Source organism: Schistocerca gregaria, chromosome 1 (genome assembly GCF_023897955.1).
Source record: "Schistocerca gregaria isolate iqSchGreg1 chromosome 1, iqSchGreg1.2, whole genome shotgun sequence".
Classification (NCBI taxonomy): domain Eukaryota; kingdom Metazoa; phylum Arthropoda; class Insecta; order Orthoptera; family Acrididae; genus Schistocerca; species Schistocerca gregaria.
This window is the reverse complement of record NC_064920.1, coordinates 1,007,277,792-1,007,289,702: the sequence shown is the minus strand read 5'-3', so window position 1 is coordinate 1,007,289,702 and position 11,911 is coordinate 1,007,277,792. Positions and strand designations below refer to the sequence as shown.

The following is an 11,911-nucleotide window of genomic DNA, read 5'->3' as shown; positions in this document are numbered from 1 at the left end:
TAAATAATCCCAGAAAGGCCCCTTCCTTAACATCTACTAGAAACTATTCAGAAAATGATAACAGCGCTGTAAATGTACCGATTTTTCGTGTGGCCAGCGCTGTTCCTCATAACTGATATACACAGGTTCAACTATGAGAAATAATGCACGCATTAATTACCGTGCTTTTTTTATTATTTCTTCAGGCATATTTCGACACTTTTCATGCATTTCTAAGCATTTTCCATGCATATTTGCATAAATATTTTAATCTTTTTATGATGCATATAATCCGGTCTCTAAATTAATGACAGAATGGTTTACGGGTGTACGGCCTAGCAAGCTGCCATCAGGCGGCAAGGCAAGTCAACGTGATCACTTGCCGAAATGTTTTGCGCGTTGGCCTTTCACCCTTGAACTATTTCGTCATGAATTACGCCTGAAGAAGTTGAAGAATCACACAGTTGATATTGTCTACCCTCGTCATAAGAACACCGTTCAGTAATTAAAGCAACACATTTTTTTTCTCGACCAATTTGAAAAAACGTTGAATTGGTTGTGGGACATCGTGGAAAATTCTCACTTCAGGTCTTACAGTTTCATGAAGTTCAGATAGATGCCGGTGCTATACGTAGCCTTAAAAACCGTCTGTAGCGGAGATGTGTTCCAAGCAGACCATTTGTGTTGATGTGTTCCACGCAGAGAGTTGTTTATTTTGGTGGAAAACCAGAGCATCGCAGGTATCTATAGGCATATGCAGAATGTCTACGGAGACATCGTAGTGAACAAAAGCACGGTGACACGTTGGGAGAGGCGTCTGCGATCATCGCAAAAAGTCGCTCAAACCTGTCCGATCTCCTGCAATGCTGGAACATGGGGACTCCCTCATTCGACGTGAACGACCGTTTACAGTCAAACATCTTATTGCGCAACTGGACGTCTCTGTTACTAGTGCTGACACACTCGCCCTCCAGTGGGGGTATTCAAATTTCTGTACATCCTAGGTCCTTCTCCGCCTAATATAAGACCATAAAGAGCAACGAAGGACCGTCTGTGCTTAATTTCTCGCTCTTTACGAGACTGATTGCGACAATTTTTTATCGAACATCGTCACAGGCGCTGAAACATGGATTCCTCTCTTCGAACCGGAAGCAATACACCGAATAGTGGCGCAACACCACCTCTCCTCCGAAGAAAAAGTTCAAAGCAGCGCCCTCATCCGGTAAAGTCAAGACGACGATCTTCCGTGAGTCTGGACGGGTTATTCTGTTTTATGTCCTCCCTCATGGTGCAACGATCAACTGTGAAGTGTATTGTTTTACCCTCAGGAAAATGAAGAAACGATTTCAGCGTGTTCGTCGCCACAAAAAACTTCTTCTTCTCCACGACAACGCATAGCATCAGACAAGTGCGCACCCGAGAGGAGTTCACAAAACTTCATTGGACTGCTCTTCCTCATCCACCCTACAACCCGGATCCCGCACCTTCCGACTTCCATCTGTTTGGTACAATGAAGTATGCGCTCCGCGGGATGCAGAACGAGGCTGAGGGGTCGATTACCGATGCACCAAGACGTTGGCCCTGACGTCGGCCAGCGCATTGGTACGAAGAGGGCATATAGATCCTCCCACACAGTTGGCGTAAGGCCGTCGTATTGAACGTAAATTTTGGTGAAAAATAGAGTTTTGTTGCCTAGATGAAGAGGTTAGCACAGGAAAGGAATTCGTGGCGCGCCGCATCAAACCAGTCAGTAGACTGATGACAAAAAAAAGCCAAAAAAACGCACTCCGTCTGCAGGCCGCGAGGGGCCTACCGGGACCGCCGCGTCATCCTCATGGAGGATGCGATAGGTGGGAGCGTGGGATCAGCACACCGCTCTCCCAGTCGTTACGATGGTATTCTTGACCGAAGCCGCTACTATTCGCTCGAGTAGCTCCGCAGTTGGCATCACGAGGCTGAGTGCACCCCGAAACATGGCAACAGCACATGGCGGCCCGGATGGTCACCCATCCAAGTGCCGACCACGCCCGACAGCGCTTAATTTCGGTGATCTCACGGGAACCGGTGTAGCCACTGCGGCAAGGCCGTTGCCTTTTGTAGCCAAAAGAGTGGGGAATAATTTGGTGTATTAGAATCCTGAATAAAACCAATGTGCTTTCAGACTAAACTTTGTAGTACTACTTATTGAACGCTCCTTGTAACTATACTACATGTGTCCCAAAACGCTTGATTGGAATACACTGGAAATTACTTCTGTATCCAGCGATGATTCTACAAGCAAGGTTACATACTGGATCCTCACTATCAGTGCTGGGATGTTAATTAAATAGTGTCAGGGCACCAACAAGATGAGCGTAACGAAATGCTACGAATTGAAAACGAAAACGACATAGCAAGTGAGATAGTCAGTAAGTGAGATGCTCAGTCCATATTTAGCTCGCTCACAGAAAGATCCGCACCTAAAGACTGGAAAATTGCTCAAGTCACACCAACACCTAAAAAGGGAAATAGGAGTAATCTGCTGAATTACAGACCATTATCACTAAGATCGATTGGAATAGGGTTTGGGAACATACAATGTGTTCGAACATTATGAATACCTCGAAGAAAATGATTTATTGACACATAGTCAGCCCGGATTCGGAAAATATCGTTCTTGTGAAGCACAACTAGATCTTTACACTCATGAAGTAATGAGTGCTATCGACAGGGTATGTGAAATTGATTCCATATTTTTAGATTTCCAGATGGCTTTCGACACCCTTCCTCACAAGCGTCTTCTAACCAAACTGCATGCCTACAGAGTATCGCCTCAGTTGTGCTACTGGATTCGTGATTTCCTGTCAGAAAGGTCACAGTTCTTAGTAATAGAAGGAAAGTCATCGAGTGAAACAGAATATCCCTGGTTCCCCAAGTAAGTGTTATAGTCCCTCTACTGCTCCTGATCTATATTAACGACATAGGAGACAATCTGAGTAGCCCTCAGACTGTTTGCAGATAGATGATGCTGTCATTTACCATGTTGTAAAGTCATCATATGACCATTTGGAATTGCAAAATCATACGTTATCTGTATGGTGCGAAAGGTGGCAGTTGACCCTGAATAAAGAAAAGTGGGAAGTTATTCGTATGAGTACTAAAAGAAATCCGCCAAATTTCGATTACGTCATAAGTCACACAAATCTGAAGGCTGTAAATCCAGCTAAATACTTAGGGATTACAGTTACAAATAACTTACATTGGAACGATCACATACACAGTGTTGTGGGTAGAGCAAACAAGAGACTGCGTTTCATTGGCAGAACACTTAAATGGTGCAACAGGTCTACCAAAGAGTGTGCTTACACTACGCTTGTCCGACTAATTCTGGACTACTGCTGTGCGGTGTGGGATCCGCATCAGGTGGGACTGGCGGATGACACCGAAAAAGTTCAAAGTAGGGCAGCTAGTTTTGTATTATCACGAAATAGGGGAGATAGTGCCACAGAAATGATACGTGGATTGGAGTGGCAGTCATTGAAACAAAGGCGCTTTTCGATGCGACAGGGTCTTCTCATGAAATTTCAATCACCAGTTTCCTCCTCCGATTGCGAGAACGTTCTGTTGGCACCCACCTACATAGGGAGCATTGATCATCACAATAAAATAAGAGAATTCAGGGCTCGCACAGAAAAATTTAAGTGTCAGATTTTCCCGCGCGCCGTTCGAGAGTGGAACGGTAGAGAGAGAGCTTGAAGATGGTTAATTGAACCCTCTATCAGGCACTTTGTTGTGAATATCAGAGTAATCACATAGATCTAGATGTAGACGAGTGCAAAAGGACCGAGACTGGATAAATAAAAAATAGAGGAAAGTTAAGATGGTCGTTTTAATGCTTCAAGTGTTCTCCGTAGTCTCTTCCTCCCCGACACTTGTATCCAACGCACTGGACGTTCTCAGAGACATGTGAAACTGTCAGAAATGTCCTTTGGGGTATTATTCACCTCGCGCCTCACGTTGAGTTCAATGTCGGTTACGTCATCAAAGGGTGGACCCTCCACATTCTTTTCTACACGTTTTCCTTTTGTGATAGGTCAGTATACGTAAGTTTCGTCATCTGTCATTCTTTCCAGCAAATAATTCTCCGCGTTTCCTTTTCACTCAAGTCACACCAGGCGCCTGGAGAATGTCTTCGACACCTGATCTAGAGATGTTGCCCCATTGCAATTTGTGACACAACAAAGCTGACCCACTACGGTCGCACATTCACTTTTTAACACTATCTGCTCACAATTGACAGATCGCATGCACATCTGCTGTCCACAGTTAGTAGTGCAAACTGCCAACGTTGTGACTGTCCTGACCTCGCTTTTACAACAGGAAGAAAATCAATGTTGGGACTTTTTGGACGATTGGTGAATATTCGCGGAACTGTCTCAGTTTTCACTTCTGCGGGTTTCTGAGAAGGAATTGTAGCTGTATAAGTAAACAGAGCGCTGTTAGATCATCAGACAGTGAAGTATGTTCCAACAGAAAGAAAGCCGAACCACTGGAAAGAGAAGAGTTTATTAGCAAGAAGGTAAAAGGAAAGCATCGCTGTTCTGGCCACAGACGAGCCACTCGGAACCAAACGACCTTCATATCATTCTCAGTCTATGGTATCAAGATGAGGTATGGAGGGGCACACCGCACTCCCGGACGATATCTATTCAGCAGATCTGGAGCCGTTACTGCTCATTCAGTTATCTCCTCAACTGTCATCACGAGCCTTAACACATCCCGCCCCAGTCCTTCCAACTTCCTTCCTGACTGCACGGGGATTCAAACACGAGTTCCACGTGTGGCATACAGCCTCGTTGATGGATTCACATGAAGGGTGATCGGTCCCCATACGCCGATATGATATTACTAAGGTATTTAAAATGAAATAAATGAAGAACGAATATTCCTCAGGTGAAATCTGCTTCTTATGTATATTCAGTCATTATTTAAACCTGAATGAGAATATTTTCTTGTTTACTCTGTAAGTCTGAATTTATTATTGGACAATTAATACAGGATGATTCAAATAGAAAACTCAAACAGAAAACAGATTTCAATTATTTCCTACAGACAAACTGTTGTTGTTATTGTGGTCTTCAGTGCTGAGACTGGTTTGATGCAGCTCTCCATGCTACCCTATCCTGTGCAAGCTTCTTCATCTCCCAGTACCTACTGCAGCGTACATCCTCGCTTTTCTCACCATTGGCAGTCTACATTTTATATCCTCTCTACTTCGACAATCATCAGTTATTTTGCTCCCCAAACAGCAAAACTCCTTTACTACTCTAAGTGTCTCATTTCCTAAACTAATTCCCTCAGCATCACCCGACTTAATTTGACTACATTCCATTATCCTCGTTTTGCTTTGGTTGATGTTCATTTTATATCTTCCTTTCAGGACACTATCCATTCCATTCAACTGCTCTTCCAAGTCCTTTGCTGTCTCTGATAGAATTACAATGTCATCGGCGAACCTTAAAGTTTTTATTTCCTCTCCATGGATTTTAATACTTACACCGAATTTTTATTTTATTTCCTTTATTGCTTGCTCAATTACAGATTGAATAACGTTGGGGAGAGGCTACAACCCTATCTCACTCCCTTCCCATCCACTGATTCCCTTTCATGCCCCTCGACTGTTATAACTACCATCTGGTTTCTATACAAATTGTAAATAGCCTTTCGCTCCCTGTATGTAACCCCTGCCACCTCCAGAATTCGAAAGAGAATATTCCAGTCAACATTGTCAAAAGCTTCTGCAAGTCTATAAATGCTAGAAACGTAGGTTTGCCTTTTCTTAATCTAGCTTCTAAGATAAGTCGTAGGGTCAGTATTGCTTCATGTGTTCCCATATTTCTATGGAATCCAAACTGATCTTCCCCGAGGTCGGCTTCTATCAGTTTCTCCATACGTCTGTAATGAATTCGCGTTAGTATTTTGCAGCCGTGACTTATTAAACTGATAGTTCGGTAATTTTCACATCTGTCAACACCTGCTTTCTTTGGGATTGGAATTATTATATTCTTCTTGAAGTCTGAGGGTATTTCGCCTGTCTCAAACATTTTGCTCACCAGATGGTAGAGTTTTGTCAGGATTGACTCTCCCAAGGCCGTCAGTTGTTCTAATGGAATGTTGTCTACTCCAGGAGTCTTGTTTCGACTTAGGTCTTTCAGTGCTCTGCCAAACTCATCAGGCAGTATCATATCTCTCATTTCATCTTCATCTACATCCTCTTCCATTTCCATAATATTGCCCTCTAGTACATCACCCTTGTATAGACCCTCTATACACTCCTTCCACCTTTCTGCTTTCCCTTCTTTGCTTATAACAATGAAACATAAAAACACAATGCGTTTGCCACTGGACAGACGAGGGCTCAACGTTTTATGTTCGCACACACTCGGTACCTCACACTCAACATGAGCGCCGTGCGTCGTTCGTGGAACATCGAAACGGTACTCCATTTTATTTCACACACGAATCAACAGGTCCCTGTTTACCGAATCAACAGCTTAAACGGTTTCTGAAGAGTAGCTGCTATAGGTGAGACAAAGACTCTGTCTTCTATGTTCTCTCACAAAAAATTAGAGAAAAAAAATCGCAATGTGCGATGACTGGTGACCTGGAAGGTGAACGTCATCTTGTTGTCCACCTATTCCAAACTGAAGTTGTGAGATGGCGTTATTAAGACAATGTCCGCCCCCGGTAGCTGAGTGGTCACCTCGACAAACTGTCCTAAGGGCCCGGGTTCGTTTCCCGGCTAGGTCGGAGATTTTCTCCGCCAATGGACTGGGTGATGTGTTGTCCTAATCATCGTCATTTCATCCCCATCCACGCGCAAGTCGCCGATGTGGTCTCAACTCGAAAGACTTGTACCAGGCAAACGGTCTGTCCGACGGGAGGCCCTTGTCAGACGACATTTATCTATTAAGATAATGCTCCACCTCAACGTGAAAATGAGGCTGGGTGCCGTCACGTAGAAAAATGAAATCACTGGAATCTTCTTAAAACTGAAGGAACAACCAATTTTTCAGCATGGCCAGGTATAACATTCGTGTAGCAGTTTTCTGAACAAAAAACAAAGGAGCATGAACATTGTGAACAGAAACAAAAAGCATTTTCGACGACGACGCCAGGGTTTTGTGACCCCAATTATGGCAGTTTACTTCACCCGACAGGTGAAACGCTGACTCGTCCGTAAAAGATGAGTCATTCGGAAAAAGTGTTCGCTGCCATACCCTGTAGAACTGAAAAGCAAAATTCGTACCTTCTCTTGCTGTCGCCGGGACGCAATTGCTGCAGTAGCGGCAACTTGTAACATTTCGTATGCAGGCGTCTTTTCCCAAGACGCCACACCATCGTTTGAGGAAGCTGAAGTTCTGGCCTCCCTGTCTTGTGGACGTCCCAGGGCTCCGTGCGAACCCATCTAGGATACAATCGACATTTTCATCAGGCGTGCGTGGCCGACGAGTCTTCTCTTCGCATGTCTAACAAACTTCCAAGACTTTTGTATGCCGGTCATAAATCCGCTTGTGCAGAGGCGGCCTCTTGTTGAATCCAAGGCAGAATGCACGTTGCCCTTGAACAGTGAATGGACTCCATGCAAATTCGAATACAGAAAATGATTTGTTATGTAGCTACAAACTAACATCACCGCAGCTGTATGTCAAAACTTTGAATCTTCCTCTACCTAGTGACATGCGCAATATATTTCTATCTTTTATACTTTGGCTGTGATAAACAATTGAAATCGGTTTTTGTTTTTTGAATCTATGTGTGAATTACCGTGTAAATGTTTACGGTGCGAGGCTTATGTGAAGAAAATTCGTTTTCTCGTTCTCTATAATCGTGTGTGGAGCACCGTCAAAGAGAACCAACAGTTGCTGATCAGTAATCTGTATTCGGAAGGCGTCCATCGTTGCGTTGGCCATGTCAGGAAGCCGTAGCATATCCGACAGCCCAGGATACACGACTGACATGAACAGCCTCGCCGTGCCCGCCTTTCTACGGCTTTAACTCCTACTTACATCCTCCTCTTACAACGACGAAGTTACAACACAGATAAATAAAAGGTTACAGCGAGAATTTTTAGCAACTTCCAAAAGTGTATTGGAAGTTTAAGACTTGATATCACAGGTAGGCAGGGAAGTATTGAGTAAGAGGCGGTCTTGATCGGAATTTAGCAACTTCAGAAATACGGAAAGCATGACACACGTTATGGTGTTTGATGGTAAACGACGAATAGTTGAAAGGTCTCAGTTGGATTCCTTTCATGTTGTCATTTACGGCATACATTCCACTTCTAAATTTACTGTGGCGTTTGTGACTCTATCTGGGAGGAGTCTGAGCAGTGGAACGTGTTACATAATCAAGAACCATCTGTCACACTACCACACTTTAAAACACAGTTTATATGTAATTCATGTCACACAGTCTCATACGGAACCTACATCCGCTTTCTTTTATATACCGTATATGATAAGATACTGTCATCCCCCTTCCCTTCTGTGTGAAAGGATGAATCAGCAAATGTGTTTCTAGTTGCATGCTCGATGGTAGCAGACAAGCATGTCTGCTAGAGAACAGTAGGACCAACGACGGAACAGGTAGCTACGCATTATAAAAGCAAAGAGGTTTCTATTCTTAGTATGGTCCTCTCCGTCCCTTGTAATGTTGGTATAGGAAGCTGCATCACTGGTCACTTCCGTTTGTATCTGTTAAGCACCCTCAGCAGGGGCCCACGGCAGTCTGTCTGCGGCGAGCGTCTGAAGTGGTAAGGTCTCCGGCTAAGTGCGTCTCTGGTAAGTCCGTAGGACAATGGATTTCTTAAGTTCAGCCTAACTGAAAATTTAAACACCTTTATTTAAGGTTTAGGTCTAAAATATCTTATGTTATCTTAAATTGCAACGCAGTGTAATTCAAGTGTGAAGTTCATAATATCTTCCAGTGGTTGCTTTGTCACTACTTTGTGAGTAAAGTGGAACCACGAGATGATGATCTATAACTCTAACTAAGATCATCAATCTTAAATGTGAATGTGCGTGAGATTATAACGTCTAGTCTTGACAATATTTTTCAATGTTTCAACTTTTCTTTATGTTCAACCCACGTGGGGTGTACTTTGTGAGAGCAGTACCACGTGCTTATACAATTGTTTGACCCATCAGGTTAATAGTAAGACGATTGTAACCAGTTTCTAGGTTTTTCTTTTGTAAACTGCGTTTCCATGTAATTTATTTTCATTATCAAAAGTATTGTGGAGTTACACTCTTTGTGTAAACCAAGTTGACCACGTGAAGCATGTGGTGTAATCGTCAAAGTAGTCCTCAGCTATTCTTTTCGCGAAGATTTCACAGAGAGTTAGTATGAATTTAGTGTACGAGTGTGTGGTAATTTCATGACGGACAGGACTGCGCTACAGCCGTAACTTCTTTGGGTGAAAATTGAATCGGTAGGTTGTGGTTAATTTCCTCTCGCATATGTTTCAACGTTCTTCGTGTGTTATTTTATGAATGCAGTGTTATATGCAGTCTCCCAATTTCGTTCCATATTTGATGTGTTCCTTAAGATTACAAACTCACATTTTCACAATCGTAAATAAGGCACCAGTTTAGTTATGAATCAAGTTTAATATGCTGAAATTTTAACGGAACAATTATCAATGTTAAAATAAATGTCCAAATATAAATTGATTTATTTGATTTTATTTAAATTCTATTTTTTAATATATCTTTATCACTGGTCATCGTAAGATGAGTATTTAAAAATTATGATTAATGTTAGTCTGGTTGGGAATTTGGTAAGCTAAACTGGATACCTGGTGAAACGGTTGCTCAGTAATGCAAGGTTAACTTCCCCAGATGGCTCACAGCTTTTAACCCGCTTTTATTGTCTTGAATATGAGCACCGCTTTCAGAACAAATTAATGCATCAACATTACATAGTACCGAAATAAACAGGCCCGGACAGTGGACTTTCATGAAGATTTGGCAAGGAAGAAGAATATTCGGCTATCTGTCTCGTAGTCGGGTTGAAAATAACTCTAAGCACTATGGGACTTAACATCTGATTTCATCAGTCCCCTAGACTTAGTTCTTAAACCTAACTACCCTAAGGACATCGCAAACATCCATGCCCGAGGTAGGATTCGAACCTGCGCCGTAGCGGCCGCGCGGTTCCAGACTGAAGCGCCTAGAACCGCTCGGCCACAGCGGGCGGCCGGGTTTAAGGAGATAAAAGCTACGCCGTCTTCCTCCTCTGCGCTGTACTCGCTTTTCATCAGTACGTTGAAAGCCGAAAGGTCTTCACTGGAACTGCAAGGAGAACTTTAAAGGTTATCATTCACGATGCCTACATCGTATGTAAAACAGGAATTCAAAAGAACCTCATAATTAAAGAAGCAATATTTTTTCTTAATTTCGTGAGAAAATAGCTTTTTCTGTTATCGTGTTGTTGCTGTAACTGCGAGCTCCTTGCGTTAATATTTTATACAGAGATCGAAATGGCTGAAATTAAATTCGTCGCACCTGCTTATTTCCCCAATATACAAATGTCAAAATGACCCGCAGACAAAATTATGGCGCATACTTTGTCAATTAATACTGACGTTTTTATACGTGAAGAAAAATTCTAACACAGGTGAAAACCAATACTCTCGTATTAAAATTTCCTCGCAAATTACCATTTTTGAAGGGGAAGGGGGCGGGGGGGGGGGTGGGGGGGGGGGAAGAGGACAACGCATATCATAGCCGCTTCGCGAATTTTCGAATGCTCGGAAACAAAACGGTTCGGTTACGTTTTGCTGTATAACAATGTTGCAGCTTTAAATATTAACTGTGTTCACGCGTGAAATGCATGAAATAATTTGGACTCTCAGTTAACACATAACAAATACACTGATGCTCGAAAAGTCCCGAAATTACGTAATGAAACTGCGATAACAAATTTCATCAGAACAACAACGATTCCAAACTGTATTTTACCCGGTACAATTTCACACGCTCACTACTGTGAAAATCAGCCATGAGCGTATTAGCACACGTGCATGTAATGAAATGAGTGCTTCTGATGAAGGCTGTCTACTAATGTGTTACAATTGGACGCAAAATTTGAAATAAGAGCGTCACGTGCATTATGGTTGTCAGTGGTAGATTAAATGATTCTTCTAATACCGCAGATGTTAACTTAATGTTTTCAGTGAAAGTTTGTTTTCTGCTTTTTTGACGATATGGCTAGGTACGAAAACTGATTACTGAAGGAAACCAAGAGAGACCTAGGAAGAGGAAGAGGGGGAAAGGGGGGGGGTAGGGAGGAAAGACTGGAGGAGATGAGGGATCGAGGATGCCCCAGTTTAAACAAAATGTTCTTCAATATGTGGCAGGTTCGTTTTCTATTACAACTAGTTCGGGTCCTATTCGACACACATAATCACATATTGTGGCTTGCGTATCATATGCACTGCACATTACATTAGGGGCAACAGGAAGTAGTGGTGGTTTTCAAAGAGAACGAAAACTGATCATCATAACAATACAGAAAGAGACATTGTCGTTCAAATATTGAAAAAAAATGCTGTTAAAATGTCTTTGAGACTTCAGATAGTACATGGATAATGGCTGAAATTCCTTTAATGATTTCGAAGTCAAACATATGTGATGTCAAACATTAGAAACGGTATCGATCACTTTACTCGTAATTCTGCGGACGTGTTGTTGCATGGGTGGGTTGTTGTAAAACTGCTCTCAATAGGCTGGCGTCTTATCGCCAGCTCATAAATGAGGCGGTCCTTCCTCAATAGGCTGATCCCGGGGCAATGCCTGACCGCCATTACAGAGTTGATAATCTAAAACAGAACCAAACGCCAAAGGCAGAAATCATACAACAGTAACAGAATTTACCAAATTAATCAACA

The 11,911-nt window shown here is 42.6% G+C and overlaps 1 pseudogene; it reads right to left on the bottom strand.

The window, feature by feature from the left end:
* Nucleotides 1–1,953: 1,953 nt before the first annotated feature.
* On the bottom strand, nucleotides 1,954–2,071 carry LOC126288490 (5S ribosomal RNA; annotated as a pseudogene).
* Nucleotides 2,072–11,911: the final 9,840 nt, after the last annotated feature.